This window comes from Macrotis lagotis, chromosome 4 (assembly GCF_037893015.1).
Source record: "Macrotis lagotis isolate mMagLag1 chromosome 4, bilby.v1.9.chrom.fasta, whole genome shotgun sequence".
In the NCBI taxonomy this organism is placed as follows: Eukaryota; Metazoa; Chordata; class Mammalia; order Peramelemorphia; family Peramelidae; genus Macrotis; species Macrotis lagotis.
Genome location: NC_133661.1, coordinates 209,992,842 through 210,014,634, shown reverse-complemented (window position 1 = coordinate 210,014,634; position 21,793 = coordinate 209,992,842). Strand labels below are relative to the sequence as shown.

Here is a 21,793-nt window from a genome sequence, read left to right as displayed (position 1 = left end):
ACTATACCCCAAAACTTATTTTCCTCATTGATTCTGTTAAATTTTACTTGCAATGTCCTTTCCTTACATTGAGTATGTTATATTTCCTTTAACTCTCTAAGGTTATGACAGGGAGATTAGCTTTGTTTTATTTGATTTTATAGATAAAGAGTTCTTAAATGTAACATCTAGGAATGCACTTCTTATCAGACTAAGCATAATCTTAGTACCACAACAGTTGTTTTATTCTGATTAAATTGCTGCATATTATTTCATTTATCACATAGCAGAAGCATGTCTTTTAAAGTATCAAAACTTATTTTAGCTATTTTTAATGAAAGGGTAAGTCTAAAACTATACTGAACATAATGTAACTGCCTCTTTTACTCAGATACTTGTCATTTTAAGTCTGTAATTATTATGTTTATGAATAAGCTTGTGTGTGTGTGTGTGTGTGTGTGTGTGTGTATGGGAGGAGGAAAGAAATCCTAGTCCTGCCTTTTGATTCTATTAGTTGTGAGCTCTGGAGAATCCCTTAAACATTACTGGCCCTAATTTTCTAATATTTTAAATGAAGGAATTAAACATGACCTTTATGGTTCTGTCCTGCATATTGTTACAGACAGATTGCTATATTCGGAGTCAGGAAATTTCCTTTAGGATTTTTACCTCTGCCATTTAATTAGCTATATGAACCTTGATTTTCTCATCTATATAATGAAAATTAATGATTCTTAGAATATTTACTTAATGCTAAATCAAGATATGGTTGATTTCCAATCTGCATTCTTTAACTTAAAATATTCTCTTTATCCTTTTTCTCTTTCCTGATCTTTCAGTTACTTCTAGTCTCATAAAAAAGACTCATTTTCAGCAGACAGAAAGCAATACCACATAAGTCTTGGTTCTTTGTATCTCTTTTTTTCTTTTTTTCATATCTTCTCCCCTAACTCCCAGTTTCTTTGACCTTGTTTGAGTATGAGATGTTCAGCCAGATTAGTGTCACTCTTTCTGAAAGTGTTTAACTAGAACTAGTCTTTTAAATAGGACTTTTTCTCTTTGGATTTTTTTTTTAAACTAAATAAACCTTTATACATTTCTATTCTTGTTAGGAATCTCTTTCTGACACTAGAGTTTTAGCACTATAGTCCTGTGCTGCATTTATTTTCACATTTGTGTCTTTCATTTCCATACTAAGTTATGTTTGGTAATATAATTGACAACCAAGCACCAAGGTGTTGGTTAAATGTTTAAAAAGTTTCTATCCTGTTTTAAAACTATTTAAATCGTCCATAGCTTTCATATGTCATCAGATTATTTTAAGTAGAATTTTGTATAGTTTCACTCCTTGCTTTGCTTGGCTTTGCCAAATAATGGTTATGCTGCAATAAAATGTTGCCTGCAAGGAAATTCCTATGAGACCATAGAGGATACACTGGGCATGTGTCTACTTGCTCAGTAGGAAAGACAGGTTTTTCCTCATATACAATGGTCTCAGTTACCCTGCCCCCACCATAGCTGTATAAGAATGTCTATTCAGGAATGAGTTAATTGTGAACTAAATTGTTGCTACTCCCTAAATCTTAAACTCATTCTTATTCCAGTCATGTTTTGTGGTTTGGAGATAGAGAATGAAAATTAGTGTTGAGATTCTGAGCAAAGATATAAAATGGAAGAAAAGTACTGGACAGGGTCAGACCCAGACAGAAGGTACTATGTCAGAATCATCTGGTATCTTTGAATTCCATTGTGGGAACTTTTAGAGGGAAAAAATTTAAGCAGCAGTAGAAAGATATACTAGGGAGGCAAAGGATAGAAAAAACTGAAGATATTTTTTTGTCTGTTGGGAAGAGTGAGTAAATAAGGAAAGTTCGAAAAACTGGAAAACTATGGATTAGCTTTGTATTTTGCCACACTGTTGTAATTTATACATTAGGAGTTCAATTATCGTGGAGTTAATTGTTGTGAGCAGGAAGAAAAATGGCTGATTGATACTTAGGGACCTGTTGTGACCTGTCTTCATCTATGTGTGTCCTCTTTTAACTCAAGCAGATCATAGTCTACTTGATCACATAGTTATTATGCTTTTTTAGGCTACTGTGGCTAAAAAAAAATCCATTGCTTTGTGATGATTTTTTCCCCTAGATGACAGAAAAGCCTGACTGTTGGCTGTATGCAACCACTGAAACCTATGTAAACAAGTACTGTGCTCATAAGGACTATCATTGTGATAAGCTGTCAATAAATCAAATAGTCTTATTTCTTGAGCAAAGGATACTTATGGTAATAAAGGACCATTTCTTCCTGCCCAGTTACTTGTGGGTCCCATAAATCTCAAGTTTTGGGGGATGTTCACAGCAATACAATTGTTAATGGAACACTAACAAACCAAGATATTGCTCAGGCACTGTTCAGGGTCCACTACCCTGGCTGGTTCAACCTGAAGAGTATGAGTACCATTTTTATCTAGAATAAAGAGCATGATTCAATGTATGCACATCCATTTTTGTTAGCAATCTCAACTGTATAAATTAGGGTCACTATTTTTCCAAGCTTAAAAACGGTATCAGTCTATCAAATGGTTAAATAGGTAGGATTCTGCTAAAGAGAGCACTGTCAAAGCTGTTCCTTAAACAACAGATCTAGTGTCTATAAGTACACTAGTACTTAAAGCATTTCCAGCTTGGTATAGGATCCCCTACTTGAATTTATATTTCAATTTCTTAAGACTTTTTGAATCATCTTCCTGCTACAATGAGACTCTAGGGTAGAACTTTTCTATCTACTCTCCTACTCCTGCAAGTTTTTCCTATATAATCCGTATTTCTATGGACTGATTTGCTTTAGGTGAGGTTTGCCTGTACATTGTTTGCAACTCATTTCCTTGACCTGGTTGATACAATACAATATAAAACATTGTTACTATCCTTCAAAGGGTTTTTTCCAATAGAAAGAAATCTTGTGTTGTTAACCATTGCTTTTTATGTCTTTCTCTGTAACAAAACACCTGATTTTTAATGGAATTAATGTTCTAACATTTAAGCCCACTTCTCATCTTCCCCAAAATACCAATTATCCCTCTCCCAAACCCAACAAATTGACTACTAGAAAAAAAAAACATGGAAAAATGAGATTACAGTAAAGATTTATATGGTACGTCATTTTTCCCATCATACTCATCTTCTAATTTTGATGTAGAGGTTAGATATTTTACATTTCACTATCTATTGGTTGAAAGTATTTTTGCAGTGTCTCTCATTTTAACCAATTTATAATTTGGTATTTTGATATTTCTCTGAGCTTTTATACTGCTTCTTAAACATGTCAGCATTAGAACACACTGCAGTAGGATATGACCTAGAAGGACACTGAGAATCTTTTAAAGAATTGAGTATATGACATGAGATCATACTTAGAAAGTAGTCAAGAAATCCTCTAGTAAACAGATTTTTAGAAAAGTGCTGGATCTAACCTTACTTTGCCTTTTCATCCTATGCTATTCTTATTAATACCCTGATGGAGATCCTCCATAGAACATCTGTCCATCTTGTTGGACAATGGATTTTGTGTTTGGAACCTCTTAAGTAGGGAACCCCCCCCTTCTCAAATAATGTTTTTAAAAATAACAAAATAAATATGATTATAAAGGAAACCAGTTATATTGAAATAGTTATTAAAAGAAATTTTTTAAAGTTCAAAGATCCCAGATTAAGAATTGTTACTGGGGTGGCTAGGTGGCGCAGTAGATAAAACACCAGCCTTGGAGTCAGGAGTACCTGAGTTCAAATCTGGTCTCAGACACTTAATAATTGCCGAGCTGTGTGGCCTTGGGCAAGCCACTTAACCCCATTGCCTTGCAAAAAACTTTAAAAAAAAAAAGAAATGTTACTGTAGGTCTTTTTATAGTTTTGGGTAGTTCTGTGGCTGTCCATCTGTTATCACTCACCCTCCTATGACTGGTCCCATAGAGAGAGTATTTACTCCGAATCAGTAAGTTTGAATCCTTCTCCAAAACACTAGCTATGTGACTCTGGACAAGTCCTTCAGCCTTTCTTAGCCTCAGGTTCCTTCTCTGTAAAATAGAGATAATAGTACTCACTTCATTGAATTTTGTGAGGATAAAATGAGATAATATGTAGAGCACCTTGCAAGCCTTAAGCACTTAAATACTGACATTACTTTACATTAGTTTGACATCTTTTATTCTGCTTCTTAAACACGTCAACATTAGAACACACTGCAGTAGGATATGACCTAGAAGGATAATGAGAATCTCTTAAAGAATTGAGTATATGATATGAGATCATACTTAGAAAGTAGTCAAGAAATTCTCTAGTAAACAGATTTTTAGAAAAGTGCTGGATCTAATTAGTCACAAGATCTAGAGTCAAATTCCAGTCAGTATACACTTTCTCTGTAACTTTAGGCAAGTCACTAAGTCCATGGTGTTTTGTTTTCTCATTTTCAAAATGAGGGGTTCAGATCTAAATCTCTTCCACTTTTAAATATATTTTTTATCATGAACTCTGCCCACATTTATTACTGCCACACTTCACCATTTAGCTATTTTACTTCTTTATGCTATTTCTTTCTATTTCATTGAAGATAGAAGCAGCACTAATCAGTCAAGTCTTTGAATGTCTTACAGAAATATGCAGCACATTGTTTTTTGTCCTCAACGACCTTGCAAACTGATTAGAAAAATCACTGACACATAAAATAGAGTAAGTCAAAAAATTCATTTTTATTCAAGATAATTTGTTAGTTTATCTTCTAGCCCAAACAGTCCAGGTTCCAGGGTACTGAATGACTTATATGCTTACTGAATCATAGTTAGTTGAGAGATCTTGGTGAATGAGAAAGATAGCACAGGCCTTGAAACATGTAAATTAACCTAAAATTTGTCTCCTTATGGCTTCTACCTATTCCTGGTTCTAGCCTCCAAAACTAATAGGACATATTTCATCCAACATAGATTGGTGCACTTGAAGGTGTCTTTTACCAATCACAGATTTCTATTCTAGGCAAAATCAACCCAGTTTGTTAACTGATCCTCATATGTTGTTATTTCAAGGCTCTTCAGCCTCATGGTTATTTTCTCTGGATGTCTTCCTTTGATAGCTTAAAAATATCCTTCCTAAAATATAGAGCTCAGAATTTACACAGTAATCCAGAATAAATGTTACCTGTTCAGCAGAAAAAGGAAGAAGAAAAGGAGTTATCTTTAAAGCATTAAGTACTTTAAGATGCAAGGTATCTACAGTTATAATCCCCATTTTTTAGATTTAGAAAATTAAGCTCACTTTTTCAGAATCTCCCAACCCAGTGAGTGCCTGAACTAGATTCCCACTCCATAAACCTGTGTAGCACTCCGGTCTCCAAATGCAACAGAATTGTAACTTTTTTCAATCCAACATAATGTGCTTCTCTTAATTCACTAACTTTCACATTAATCTTTTGGATTGCCCATCATACCCTTGACTTTGGACTTTTGGAACTTTATGTGTTCATTTTGTATTGGGATCAGTTAATGAAGATAAAAAGCAAAATAGCATTTCCCCAATTCTTCTTTTCTTGACTAAACTAATCTGTATCATTTGATACTATGAACACTATCTTCTAGATACCTTGGCACTTATGGACATTTGTGATTCTCTTTTCCCTACATGTCTGATCATTCTTTTTTTTTTCCCCTTACTGTATTATTTTTGTCATATCTGTCCTTAATTGTGAGTATACTGTGAAGTTTCAGAGTTTGTTTTTCCACTGAAGTCCATTACCTCTCTTCCACATTTTTCTATTTCTCTTTGAAGTTTCCATTATCTTTCCAGTCACTCTCATTTGAATCCTTGATGTCTCCTTCTGCTACTTATTCTCACCTTATCTTTTTTATCTTCTCAACACTTAGCATCTGTTCTCTAAAGGCACCTGGTTGACACAGTAGAGAGAGAGTTGAACTTGCAGTAAGGGAAACATGAGTTCAAATTCAGCCTCAGGACATTTAGTATCTATATGACCTAAGTCACTATTCCTCTTTCTGTTTTCTTAACTGTAAATGGAGTTCATTATAGGACTCACTTCCTAGAGTAGTTGTGAGAAAGAAAAATTATGTTTATAAAAAGCATTTAGCACACCTGGCATAAAGTATTATATAAATACTTATTCTTTTCTCCTCCTCTTTCCCTATAGTCATATAATCACTATCCTACTAAGGTTGACTCTTATCACCTCTCATCTAGATATTGCAGTAATCTCTTAATTGATCTCTGTAGCTCCTTTTTCTGCCTCATTACTCCATTTTTTTTTTACAAAGGAGCTGAAAGGATATTCCTAAAATCAAGTCTGATCATCTCACCCTTCTTTAGTAGCTAAAATTCTTCACAGCTTAGCTGTAACCTAATATTCTTTTGCTCTATGTACTCTTTGGTCCAGTCGCACTACTATGTTGCACATTTATGCCATTTATCTCATTTTTACGCCATTTATATTGTCTTCCTATGCCTTCCTACCTCATTTTTAGAATTACCAGTTTCCTTGAAAGTCACATTCTTTGTGACCTTTCTGCTCTGTTCCCTGCTAGTGTCTTCTTCCCCAAATTTTATTTCTATATATTTTGTATGTGTTTTGCAAATCCCTATCAGTTTTCTCTTCCATTAGAAAGTAAACTCCTTGTAGAAACAATATTTTACTTTGGTGTTTGTGTCTTTAGAGCCTCATCCAGGCTTTAGTATTTAGTATTAAAATGCCTATTGACCAATATGATCTTGAGGAGTTGTTAGTGGAATGCTTAAGAGCAGCTTGTTACTATGAGTGTAGAGTGGAGGAAAGCATGCTGATCTTCGAATTAGAAAAACCTGCTTTTGAACGATGCTGTAGACACAAGATGTTGCAGTGGTTAGAACACCAGTCCTGGAGTCAGAAGGACCTGAACTCAAATATAGCCTCAGACACTTACTAGCTGTGTGACCTTGAGCAAGTCGTTTAACTCTGATTGCATCAAATTCAGGGCTATCTCCAGTTGCCCTGATTCATATCTGGTCCTGGACCCAGATGGCTCCAGAGGAGTCCCTCACTCAAATCCACTTCATTTGCTTGTCATGTCATCACTTCCCTGGTGTCATGGTCTTCTTCATGAATGAAGAACAAGCATCAGACACTACCGTGAGTTACTTAAGCTAATTCTCAGATATTAATAGCATCCTCTCACAGGATGGTTTGATGTTCAAATGATAAAATACATGTAAAGTGCTTTGAAAACATTAAAATGGTATACATTTAACAGCTATTGTCACATTACTTATACATTATAACAAAAATACATTGTTTTATTGTTAATTTTATAAAATGACTTGGTTAAAACTATAGAAAACATTCTTAATCAAAATTTCAAAATCCACAAATCTTGGAGGCTTAGCTTATTTATGGTTACAAAATTTGGATTTAAAGATTTTATTAGGCCAGACAGTGAGCTTAAGTTAATGGGTTAAGATCTAAAAAGGAGAAATCTTTGTACCTGGTTAAAAAACACAGACAAATTATAAAGGTAAATATATTGCTAGAAAACAGTTCTTTGAAGAAAGACTTAGAGATATTAGTGGACTTTGTTTGTTGTTAAGATCTAAAAAGGAGAAATCTTTGTACCTGGTTAAAAACACAGACAAATTATAAAGGTAAATATATTGCTAGAAAACAGTTCTTTGAAGAAAGACTTAGAGATATTAGTGGACTTTAAGTTTGTTGTGAATCCTCAGTATGGTATGGTATAACAAAAAAATTTAAATTTTATTAGATTGTATTACTGAAAGAATAGTTTGTAGAATAAGGTGCATATATTGTGAAGTAAAGATGATATGAAAATGTAGCATATCTAAAGAAATTTAAGTTATCTTTGGAAGGTTTATTAAATTACTTGTTTTTGGAAAACATCTTCTGTGAGCAGTACTACTGTTAACTATTTGTCATTTAGTACAGAAATACTTTGTAAGGAAAAATTCATAATCTCCAAGTCAGGGACCTTGCCAAAAGATAATAACCAAAACTTTGCATGGGAGGAAATATTCATTTGCATAATTTTTTAGAGTTTGAATCTTGTCGGTGGTTTTTGTTTTAGTAGAGCTTGTAAAATAAAGTTTTCCAGGGTTTGGATCTAGAATTATGTGAATTTTTTTTTTTGCATTACATTTCACATTTTTAATCTACTTTTTCCCAATATACGTTTTAATCTTCCAATGGTTTGTTTCACTTAAGTTTATGTATATTGAAACCATACAGTTTAATCCTTCTTTTGTTACATTGAAAGTTCCTTCAGTAATCAACCAAAATTCATCTTATTAAGTTCTTATTGTATATGGGAAGAACAGGAAGAAGGTCAGTTTAGCAGGACCATAGAACGGATGAAAGAATGTCATTTTAAAAACCTGGAAAGGTGTAGGGTAGTGCCAGGTTGGTAAAGGATTCAAATACCAAATGGAGGATTTTATATTTGATATCAGAAAAAAAAAGATTAAGGTACTGAAGTGTGAATAGAGGAATAACATCATAACTAAGAAGGAATAAGGAGTATTTTAAGAATATCACTGTTGGTGTGGCAAGGTGCTACAGTGGATAGAGCACCAGCCCTGGAGTCAGGAGTACCTGAGTTCAAATCCGGCCTCAGACACTTAATAATTACCTAGCTGTGTGGCCTTGCAAGCTACTTAACCCCATTTGCCTTGCAAAAGAAACTTTAAAAAAAAGCATATCACTGAACTATGGGCTAGTTGGATTGTAGTGGGGAGGGTCTTGTTGTATAGAATCTAATCAGGTGACTATTACAATACTGCGACTACAAAGAAGGGGACAGATGAAACAGATTTAATAGTGGTAGAATGATACAATTTACCAATTGTTTATTCATTATACTCTAGTGTGGGAGAAAGTAATAATTTTAAAGTTGTAAACCTGGGTGACTGGGAGGATGCTGATACCTTCTGTAGGAATAGGAAAGTTTGGAAACAAAGATAATGATGTGTTGCAGACTTAAATCCATCCTTGATTATTCCATCTATGTGATCCCCTTCCATTGCCAAAAACAAAAGCCAGAGCAGAGGGCAAGTGTAGTAGTAATTTAGACCTAATGGCTTAGAATATTGTTTAGACTAAGTAGATGTGTGGTTGTGTGGCTGAACTGGTTTCTTTTTCCTTGAGCAAATCTTTGTTAAAAGGAATTACTCACTGTGTAGGGAGCCAGAGAGTTTCATATTTGGGAGGTAAAGCAAAAGCAAGAGTAGAGCCTATCACCATTAATGGTGATATATTTTAGAGTTCTTTTCATATAAGATTTGATGATATCTTTGAAAAAAAATTATTGGGGGCAGCTAGGTGGCGCAATGGATAGAGCACTGGTCCTGAGTTCAAATGTGGTCTCAGACACATAATAATTACCTAGCTGTGTGACCTTGGGCAAGTTAATTAACCCCACTGCCTTGCAAAAACTAAATTAAAAAAAGAAAAATAATTATTGGTGAAAATTAAGGGAAGGTTGATTATGTGAGAAGTATCTGGCATATAGAAATATGTCTCCTTTGTTGCATTCTTATTACCCATTAGGCAATAATATGTGATAGCTAAGTGAGGAAAATGGTTAGAATGCCAGACCTAGAGTCAAGAAGAAGAGAGTTCAAATGTGACTTCAGACATTTATTATCTGTATGCTAGGAATGAGTCATTGTTTCTTCAGCTTCCTCATCTGTAAAAGGGAATATTTGTACCTATTTCCCAGAGTTATTGGGAGGATCAAATCTATAATATTTATAAACCACTTGGCATAGTACCGGGCACATAGTAGGTGTTACATTAATATTTACTACTACTACTAATAATAATAATATAAATGAAACCAGAATTATATACTAGGAGGTAGTAGCTGACATCTATTTGACCCAAATGCCTGTTTTCTTGTCTTGGAGTTATGCTTATATGCCTCATTTAGGAGTGGATGGAGATCTTGAATTCTCAAAGATGATCACCAGGATGACTGGTAAAAAAAAAATCTTTTAGGTATACCATTTCTCAACAACTGTATTTAAAACTAAGCTTAGAGGGATTATGATCTTGGTTGAGGGAGATTTCTGACTGACATAATCACAGGACCTTGGATTATTCAGTAAGGATAATTTTATGCACAAATTAAGAGTAATATTAACAAAATAATAATCAACAATAAGCACATGTTAAATATCAGACTGACTGTTTATTAGACACTAGGGATATAATGAAAAAAAAAGAATTAACCATGGTCTTGGACCTATTTAGGGAATGGGCATAATTTTTCATAAAATTACATAACAGACCACATCACATTTTCCTTATTACAGAACAGAATAGTAAAATATTCTTGTTTTTTTTTTGTTTCATATTAATAAAATACTTGACTTGGTAGAATTTCCTGAAGGGAGGGAAGAGACTAAGTAGTGTCTATGTAGTACTAAATATTTGCTGGGCATTTTTTTGCAAATATCTCATTTGATCCTCACAATAGGTAAGTGCTGTTATTTTTACATTTGAGGAAACTGAGGCAAACAGGTTAAATAATTTGCCCAGGGTCTCCCAGCTAGTAAGTATTTGAGATAGTATTTGAACTCATCTTCTTGATTGCAGGTTCAGTGTACAGTAATTCATTGTGCACAATAAAGATAAACTAATTTAGCTTTCTGATTAAATCTTAAGCGCATTTTTTGAATAGTTTCTCTGTACCAATCACTCAAAAAGCATTTATTAAACATTTAAACTGTGCTAGGCAGTGGAAATAAACAACAAACCCAAAAAAGCCTTTCCATCATGGAGTTCACATTGTTTATACATGAGATGTATATATAAAAAACTAGGTATGTGTAAGCTATGCATAAAGCAGGTAAGAGGTAATCTCAGAGGAGGAAAGTACTAGCAATTGTGAAACTTGAAGGAAACCAAGGAAACTCGAGAATGAGGAAAGAAAAACAAGGAATGAGGAAGGAGAGTTTTGGGGGGATTGGAGGGGAGAGGAAGGCAGCTTAAAAAAGGCATGAAATTGGGGAATGGAGTATCATCTGTGAGGAATAGTATGTATGCAAGAAGGTCAGTGTAGCTGCATCTTAGGTTACATGGAGGAGAGTAAAGACCTAGAAAACTGGAACAATAGGAAGAGGTCAAGATATAAAAAACTTAAAATACCAATTAGAAGTTATCCTCTTTGATTCTGGAGAGAATAGAGAGGCACTGAAGTTTTTCAAGTAGGGGGTAAGTGACAAAGTCAGAGCTGTACTTAAAGGAATTTACTTTAGCGGCTGAGTGGATATTCAGTTGAAGTGGGCAGAGACTGGAGGCAAGAAGCTAATTAGAAGACTATTGCAGTCTTTGTATAGAGTAAGTGGTGGCAATTTGAATGGAGAAAGAGGGTCCATATGAGAAATATCGAGGAAGATGAAGAAAGATTTGGTCACATTCAGATATTTGGAGTAACTTTAAGTGAGTTAAATCACATAAACAAATTGCTTGTTACACATCTTATTAGGGGTTTTCTTCTTAAGATCTTTGGAAGTTCCTGTCATTTCCCCCATATTTTCCCTTTTGCTCACTTTCTGACTCCTTCCTTTGTGGTGGTGGTTTTCCTGGAGGCAGAATCTCAAAGCTTCTCAATCGTATCTCAGTCTTGGCAGTTTGTAGTTTCACCAACCTAAATCTCTTTCTCAGGTGACTTGGGGGATTGGGGACTGGCAGCTTGACTGCTGCCAGATGGATGCCAGGCTCTTTATTTCAGTCTTAATGGAGATTGAATGCCATAGATGAAGAATAGAAAGTATTAGGACAAAAGTTGTCATTTGGAAAGACAGATTGGAGTTATATTGTGAAGAGTTTTAAATGCTAAGTAGAGGAGTTTGTGTATTATCCAAGAGGCAATAGGGAGACACTAAAGTTTTTTTGGACAGGCGAGTCATATTGCAATATTTTTACTTTAGGAATATCATTTTGGCCACTTTAGGATGAATTGGAGATTAGGGACTGGAAGAAGTGTTAGGGGGCTGTTGCTATTTTCAGGCAAGAAGTGATAAAAGCCTGAACTTGAGCACTGGCCATCTGAGTAGACATAAGGGGATAGATGGGAGAGATGCTGTGAAGGTAAAAGTGGCTAAAATTATCAACTGATAAAATAGGGAGGGGAGGGAGAGTTAGGAAGAGAAAAGTATTTGGGATTACTCTTGAATCTAAGTGACTTGAAAGGTGACTGTCCTCAACAGAACTAAGGAATTGAGGAAAGGGTTGTGGATTTGGCAGAGAAAAAATAAGTTCCATTTTAAATATTATTGTAATGCCAGGGGACATCCTGATGGATATATTCAGTAGAACGATGGTGGGATATTGGAGTACAGGAGAGAAATGAGAGTTGGTTTTGGGGATTTGGGGATCTTCGGCATAGAAATGAGAGAGAAACGGGACAGAGATGATGTGAGCATAGTAGAATTACTCATGGTGACTGTCTACTGTCAGTGCTGGACCTAGGGTCTCAGAAAGGCTTTCATTCAAATTCTTTATCACATATCGCTTACTAGCAGTGTGACCTTGGACAAGTCACTTGCCCTTTTCTTTTCCTCAATTCTAAAATGGGGATAATAGTAGAACCTATTTCATAATTATAGGAATCAGTTATTCTCTTCTTTTTTGATGTCTTTGTGACCTGTATTAATTGAAAAAGTACTGATAGAGTTGTAAATCATTTAAGTTTTGAAAAGAAATCAAATAAACTTTGAGAATAAGTGCTCTCTCGATAGATAGATAATTTTACTTATTTGAATCCATTTTATTTCTTCTTCCATCTTTTCTGGCAGTAAGAGGAGCTCTTAGGATATTTGGGGGAGGATGAGGTTTATGTATATTAATTGTATACATGCAATTTATAGAACACAGCTTTCCAGTTAAAGTAAAAGTTATTCTTTAGCTACCAGAATTGACTGCTGTATGGCTGTATGACTCTTAGGCAAGGCTACTTAAATTATTGTTCCCAAACTTATTTGGGAAAGTTTTTAGATTTAATTTAAGAGTACTTTACTAAAGCAATTAAGCTAGGTCTCCTGTAGGCACAAAGACTAATACAAAGTTTCATATTCTATTTAATAAATTACTGTATAAAAATAGTAAAATTAGGAAATTTGATTAGATTCAGTTAAAATTCTGTAACTAGTACTGTTTTTTTTTATTTTTAGCAACTTTTTAATTTATTTTTTATTCTTATTTTGTACAAATGTTTTTTTACATTAATAAAATATTCTTCTTTACAAGTAAACAAAATACCCGTCCTCCTCCACCATGAATATAGATAGACTTGTTTGGGAGAAAAAAAGTAAAGGTGAGAGGAAAAAAATTAAAATAAAAAAATAATAATAGTAATAATTGTAGGTATGTCCAGGTGGCGCAATGGACGAAGCAACAGCCCTGGAGCCACGAGCACCCAAGTCCACATCCAGCCTTGTAAACCCAACAATCACCCAGCTGTGTGACATGCAAGCCACCCGATCCCCACTGCCCTGCAAAAACCAAAAAAAAAAAAAGAAAGAAAGAAAAGACCCAAAATAAAATAAAATAGTAATAATAGTAGGGGTGGCTGGGTGACAGACAGAGCATTGGCCCTTGAGCCAGGAGCACCTGGGTCCAAATCCGGCCCCAGACACCCAAAGATCACCCTGTTATGTGGCCCCAGGCAGGCCATCCAGCCCTACTTGCCCTGCACCCTCCCCCAAATAATCATAACAAAGAATGTGCTTGAGTCTTTGTTCCAACACCAACAACTCTGTCGTGAGTGGATCACATTCTTTATGATAAGTCCATCACAAAAGTTACTTCCATATTTTTCCAATGTTGCCATTGCTGATCACAACTCCCTCCTTTCTTATTTCTCCACTACCATGTACTCTATTTTCTCTCTCCTTTCACTATGACTCTGCTGTAGGGTAGCTGAGTGGCGCAGCAGACAGATCCCTCGTCCTGGGGCCAAGAAGCCCTGAGCCCCCATACCACCCCTTAGGCCCAGAATCCACCAGGCCCTATGGTCCTGGGCAGGCCTTCCATTCCCAGCCCCTTGCAAGAAGTAAGAAAGAAAATGTGTCATATCTGGCCACTCTCCCCCCATGGTCCATCCTCTCCTCCTTTATTCACATCCCCACCCCTTCCCCCTGCTCCCCCCTCCTTCTTACTCCAGTTGTCTATACCCCATTGAGTATATTTGCTGTTTCCTCTCCTAGCCATCTCTGATGAGAGCAAAGGTTCCCTCATTCCTCCTTGCCTCCCCCCTTCCATATCATTGCAATAGCTCATTGTAATAAAAAAAAATCTTATGTGAAATATCTTGGACTATTCCCCCTCTCCTTTTTCTTTCTCCCATTCCATTTCCCTTTTTTCTACTGACTCCATTTTTACACCATATTTTATCTTCGAATTCAGCTTTCTCCTGTGCTTCAACTATAAAAGCTCCCTCTACCTGCTCTATTAACTGAGAAGGTTCATATGGGTATTATCAGTGTCATTTTTCTATGCAGGAATACATGCAGTTCATCCTCATTAAGTCCCTCATATCTCCCCCCCCCCCCCCCCCAATCTCCATGCTTCACTTGAGTCCTGTATCTGAAGATCAAACCTTCTGTTCAGCTCTGGCCATTCCAAAAGGAACCTTTGAAATTCCCCTGGTTCATTGAAAGTCCATCTTTTTCCCTGGAAGAGGACATTCAGCCTTGCTGGGTAGTTCATTCTTGGCTGCATTCTAAGCTCTTTTGCCTTCCGGTATATTGTATTCCCTACGAGCTTCCAATGTAGCTGCTGCTAAGTCCTGTGTGGTCCTGACTGCAGCTCCACGATATTTGAACTGTGTCCTTCTGGCTGCTTGTAATATTTTCTCTTTGACTTGGGAGTTCTGGAACTTGGCTATAATATTCCTAGGGGTTGGTTTTTTGGGATCTCTTTCTCTGGGTGATCGGTGGATTCTCTCCATTTCTATTTTGCCCTCTGCTTCTAGAATATCAGGGCAATTTTCCTGTAGTAATTCTTTGAAAATGATGTCAAGGCTCTTTTCCTGATCATGACTTTCAGGTATTCCAATAATTTTAAAATTATCTTTCCTAAGTCTGTTTTCCATATCAGTTGTTGGAGTCTTTAGATGCAGGAGCTTGTGCTTCCTCATCATCAGACTGAGTATTTTGGTCCTTCTTGGGCTCATTTGCAAAATATTTCTCAATAGTCTTCTTTTTCTCTGCTTGTTCATTTTCCCAGCCTGGGCCTGGTTTGGGGGTGCTTCTTGAGCTTTTGGGACACTCCCACAAGGGTCTCAGTGTGTGAGGTTCTGTCCTCCCTCCTGGTCTGTGAATGACCATAAGCGCCCCCCTCTGCCAAGGGGCTGATGTGGGGGGGGGGGGGCTGCTGTTCTGTGGGGTGGCCTAGACTGTGGTCAGGATCTGAATGTGGTCAGAGCCCCAGAGTCCTGTTTCAGGGACAGAGGACAGAGCTCAGCAGTCTCTCTCTCTTCACTCCCCTCCCTCAGCTAATGGGCTCATGCCCTGGGGGCCCCTGCTTACCAGCTCTGCCTCACTGGGTCCCTTTGTGGATTCTGTCTCTAGAAAGTTTAGTTAGAGTCCTTAGCTGATGAATTTTATCAGAGAGCTCCTAAGACTCATCCCTTCTTGTCGCCATCTTGGCTCCGCCCCAGTACTATTTATTTTTAAAATATTTTTTCCATTTACATGAAAAATTTTCAACATTCATTTTTTTTTTTAAGATTTTGCAGTCTTGGGGCGGCTAGGTGGCGTAGTGGATAGAGCACCGGCCCTGGAGTCAGGAGTACCTGATTTCAAATCCAGTCTCAGACACTTAATAATTACCTAGCTGTGTGGCCTTGGGCAAGCCACTTAACCCTGTTTGCCTTCCAAAACCCTAAAACAAAAAAAAAAAAAAGATTTTGCAGTCTACCTTTTTCTACCTTCCTTTTTTCTCCCCTCTCTCCACAACAGCAAGTAATCTGATATTGGTTATGCTGATATAATCATATTTAACCTATTTCCATATTGGACTAGTACTATTTAAAGAATTTCTGTGAACTAAACTAACTCCTGAAATTCATTTTGCCTTGATTTTAATGTAGAAGTAACAATAGTAATTTTGTTAATGGTTTTCAGGATACTCAATTGCATATTCTACTAGGTTGTGAGTTTACAAATTTTCATTTGGGAAAAACTAGAAGTTTAGTAATTTCTTTTTCAGTAGATTTGTTTAATTTATTTGATCCTGAATACTTGTACGTAACAGTCTTAGAATTCTTTTCCATGTGTTTAATATTCATACTTAGAAACAGATCATCATTCTATGATCAACCTAGAGATGACCCATGATCAATCTAGGGATGATCCTTCAAAAGTTAAATTACGTAATCTTTGAATGGTGAACAGTATGCTGGTGGACTGGTCCTTAAAGATTTTTCAACTTGATAGGAGTACTTGGGATATCTTGTATCCTGCTGACATATTTTGATAGCTTCACCTGATCAGTCACCTTCATATCTCACAGAAATATTGTAAAATAAATGTAAAAGTTATACAGCATAACTTTAAATGGCCTGAAAATATTTTGAAGTCTTTAGAATTTCCAGAAAAATTATCCTCTTGCTCTTAATTAAACCCTTTTCTTTACCAAAAGCATTCAAGATACAAATTTTCGACATATTTTTAAATTTAAATTTATCTTTTTTTCTCATCTATTTAATACTTGTAAATGTTACAGAAATTACAGTCAACTAGCTTTTATTTTAAGGCCTGTCAGTGCTGAGCATTGAATGTCTCATGATGTTGATGTTTTATAAATTCCTAGAGTATAGTGTTTTAGTTGCATAATGGGCTGATAGGTCATGTGGATTATCCCTCTAATCCTTCTAACCCTCAGAACCCTTAATGTTTCTAAGAGGAAATGGATTCTGAACTCCAAACAGCCAACTTTTGGATCATAGCTTGTTCATGAGTTGAACACTGTATTTTTAGCCTCCGCACACATAAAGCAAGTATTGACTTAAACAGCGTCAGTAAGGATATTAATTCAGGGGTGTGCTGGGGCCACCTCTGCTCAGTTGTTAAAATTTTCTATGTGAACAATTGTTCACATTTGGAAATCTGCTACAAATAAAAGTTTAGTTTATTTTATTGATTGCTTAGTCTTAATAAAATGATAAAGAAAATGTCAATAATGCAAATTAAATTTAAAGTGTCTTATGTACATTTTCCCCTGGAATGATGGTTATTTAATATTTATTAACACCCAACTAAATATTATGATTAAGTTTTGTTGCCATTTGAAAATAATAATGTTGCAACATGTGGGGCAATATTCTTCCAGGTATGCCTATATAAATATGACACCTTCCTCATATAAAATTCCCTGTTTCCATTCTCTCTATCTTTAATAGGACCCATGCAATTTTTTTTGAAGCATAACTTTGAAGTAAGTTACATTTCCTAGATTCCCTTTTGCTTCCTATTAGAATAATGAGCTTATTCCCTGCTAAATGCTTCAAATGTATAAAGGAAAAATATTTTTGACTACTTTTTCCTTCTGTTCAGATGAGGTAGAATGGAAAATAGAGAGGGAAAGTATGGGAGAGAGTTGGAAAGAATGAACAGTTGAACTAGGATTTGGATCTAGTTCCTTTGCTTAGAAAAACCTAGCTTTGAGTCTTGCCTTGAGGCAAAAGTTTCCTAGACTGTTGAATAAAAGATGAATAAGACAAATCTCACTTCAGTTCTTCAGTTCCAAAAAAGAATTTCATCTTATCTAATTATCCCACCAGGAGGACACTGGGGCCTAGATCACACAGCTCACTTGCCATTTATCCTTCTTCTATCCATACATCCTCCCTCCCATGTGTTTTTTCCTCCTTTAGGATTGTCTTTGTCATTGCTGCTAAAAAATGATTTACAATTTAGTGCCCTGTTAGTCTATAGACTGCCTAATCCTAAGTCCCTGCTTCTTCATTCTTAATCATATTAGACCTAGCCTTTCTGAGCTCCTGTTCAGGTATATTCTCTCCTACTGCCTTGTGGGATACTTACTCTCTCTTTAACAACTTGCCTTGCATACTGAACCTCTTCATGCTTTTTCTGTCTTTTTGTAATCACAAAAATCTGACTTTCCATCAAAGATACTATGTTTCTGACTTTCCAGTACTGGATATGCCTTTTCTTATGTTTACTAACACAATGGATGGACTATGGGCAAGAAGTTAGAAATGTTTAGTTGCTTCTTCCAGGCTCTTCCCCTATAATTTCATTCAACAACCTCTCCTTTTTGGTTTGCTGTATCCAACTGAATAATCATATCCAGACCTTTTTGACTATTATCTATATGCCCCAGGTCTTCGCCTCCTTTTGAAGAAGTTCAGTACTTAATGAGTCAGTAAATATTTATTAAGTACCTATGTGTCAGATACTACTAACCACAGATATAAAAAGAGACTCAAGATAATCCCTCCCCTCAAGAAACTCATAATCTAATGGAGAAGACAATAAGGAAACAAATAAGTACAAATAAGCTATTACAGAATAAATAGGAAATAATTAAATAAAGAAAAAGCAAAAGGCTTCCTGTAGAAGCTCCTGTAAACCTAGCTCACATTCTTCTTTACCTCAATCCCTGTCCTCATTTGATCATTTAAACTTAAATATTGATATCTACCCAAGTTTTCTTCATAATTAATGATCCTCAATTCTAGTCTTTCCAGATTCCCAGAATATATTATTCTTTGGCATCTAAGAACAATAGATTATAATTCCTAGGAATTCTCAATAATTCCTGAACTCATCAGTTATTCTTATTTTGCAACAAATTGACTGATTTTCCTTCATCTTTCTTAATCATCTTTACTCATTTATGAACATCTAAAAATGTGTTTAGTAATATTTACAAATAACAGTAGCTAACTGAATATTCAAACACTAGAATATGCCAACAAACATTGATTTGTATAGATATAATAGTTGGGTAGCTATAATCCACTTAACATTCAGGTCTGGCAAAATTACAGCATTACACAGAACCAAGTGTTGAAATTGACAATATAAGGACTTATTTTGCTTACAGAACTTTAAAAAAAAAATTTTGGAGCATCACTTATGGGATTGTTTAAAGTATGCTATATGTATACTTTATTTGCAAGGGCTGAAACAGCAGACAGTCAAAATTACAGCACACAAACACACAATTGTACGTGTGATCCATATGTAAACATGTATATGCACAAGCATAGCATTTATTAGCATAACTAACTCATTAGATTGTGACTGTTGCTCCTACATCTCCTGTCCCCAATTTCCAGAAATATTGACATTATCCTGTAGCACCAAGTGTTAGTGTTTCCTATACTTGCTTTCTGATTGGTGTTAGTGGATTTGAATCAGTACCATCCCCAGTGTTTGTTGGCCTTTAATTTTCATAGGAGAATTAACTATACTTTCCCTTGATTTTTTGATTGATTAGAGGGAGTGGGGAAAGAATGTCAGAAAAAAATAAATTTCCCCAAGTAAGTTTTGGAAGGAATTTCCTCATGGAAAGATTACTTAATTCCTTTGGGGTCTGTATCTTCACTCTTCCTTAGGCATTCATAGGAATGCCCTTGGATTTTCATCATCACCCACAATATTACAGCTCCTGAAATCATAATTACTTTATCTGACCATAATTCTTGTTCTTTGAAGGCTTCCTTTGCCTCACTCTTACTCTTCTTATTGCAATCTTCCATTACTTTGCCATTTCTTGCTTTCTTCAGGATAGTACTCCTTCTCTGGCCTTAATTTCCTCCCTTCAAAACTTCTCCCATTAGGTAACCATTTCAGTTGTATTCTGTGATCTTTGAATTTCATGCCTCAATATTTTTTTTTTCTGTCATATGAAATTCCAATCTTGGGTCACCTCTGCCATTTCTATTCTCATGGAGTCTGCGCAGTGCCATTTGGAGGCAATTGTACAGTTATGAGTTATTTACATATTAGTGTTATTTAATCTCACCTGGATCTGTACTGCTACATTCTGGTCTTTATAGATTTCCCTAATCAATTTTCTTCTTGCAAAATGGTTTTTAAAATGTGGTTCAGGGTTTATCTTGAAGGGTGTGTGAGGTCAAACTATTTCTCATATGATGAATATTGCTAGCCATATTCCACATAAACAAAAGCTATTTTTGAGTCACTCTGAAAGATTTTTAAGAATATAAAGGAGACCTGAGACCAAAAGAAATTGATAATCATTACTCTAGCGCATACTCCATAAAACATGTTTCTGATCTTCTCTTTTTAAGGTAACATGTACTATCACTTGCCCCTTTTCTCAGCAGAGGACCTCATCTAATATTTCACTTTAAGAAAATATTAAGGCTATCCATTATGAGTACCCTTTCCTCAGCATCATTCTCCATGCTTCCCTCTCTACCTCCATTTAGGGAGAATGAGATGATTTTTGTCAATGCCCACCCTTCTAAATGTTTTTATGTTTGAAACTTCATTCTTTTGAGAAATTGTCTTTTCAGTCTTCTACTCTCTTGGGTTTTAAAACTCTTATCCCCTGACTTTTCCTTCCCTTTTGCTTTCAAACATGTTTAGATTCCTTCTATCAATATTTTGTCATGTGATCTGCAAGCTATTGTTCTGATTCTGTCCCTTTCCAGGCTTTCTATTAACATTAGGTTTTGTTATTAGCATCTAGCTTTCTTCTTTCCATTCGGCTAAAATGACTTTCTTTTTCCTAAATCTATTGACCTTTTCTGAGTTTTTGTCTCTGGCTCCTCTTGTATTGTTTGATACTGTTGATTATTCCTTCCTGCACCATGTCCAGGGTTTTCCTGTTGCTACTTTTTCAAGATTTTTTTGCTTCTCAAAGCAGTCCTTCTAAAATCTCCTTTGTAGAATCATCAATTTCCCACTATCCATGAATAAATATTCTAAGAATCTATCTAGGACCCTTTCCATTTAACCCTCTCTCCTTTCTTTTCATATTAATAAGTTGTGTCTGTTGTGTCCAACTCTTCCAACTCTTGGCAAACCTAATGAAATGGTTTGACTTTTCTTTCTCCATCTCATTTTACAGATGAGGAAACTGAGGCAAATAGATTTAAGTGCCCAGGGTCACACTGATAGTTTCTGAGGCTGTATTTTTGAACCCTGTTCTTCCTGACTCCAGGCCTGGACACTGCACAAAGCAGTTTTGTTATCATATTGTAATTAATATAAACACTTTATGTCCAGTTTGTGTTCATAATTAGATATTTATGCCTTTGTTTTCTCTAATTATAAAGTATCTGGTTCCATGGAGTATATTATTGTGACTATCAACACTTGGCCCCCATCTACCATTGCACTTTAATTATCTAATATGGGGAATAGTACTCAAGAACTTCATGTGCCAGCTCTGCTTCTGTAACAGTTTTGGATTTAGATTTTAGATTATTCACAACCCTGAATGTAATATTTGACTAATGGAGAGATTTAAACTATATTCTCATAGAGCACTCTGTCAGGAAAAACAAATGTAACATCTTAATATTTTTCAATGGAAATAGTCATTTCTTGTTAATTGCCTTTTTACCTTGAGAGAATATTAATTTTAGTAAAAATGCACTGGTTTCTAAAGCAAGTTATTTTAAACCGTTTTATATTACACACTTTTAGACCTTATCATGAATCTTGGAAGTGACCGTCTCCTTGAGTATGTTAATGTATCAAGCTAGACACATGTTAAAATTTCAGCTTTTAGATGACCTGACAATGTGGTAAGATTTTCCTTT

The 21,793-nt window shown here is 35.5% G+C and overlaps 1 protein-coding gene across 4 annotated transcripts in view; it reads left to right on the top strand.

Moving 5' to 3' along the window:
- The window catches only part of ARHGAP5 (Rho GTPase activating protein 5), a 93,193-nt gene that overhangs the window by 37,647 nt on the left and 33,753 nt on the right, over positions 1–21,793 (top strand). The gene's annotated exons all lie outside the window — the stretch shown is intronic.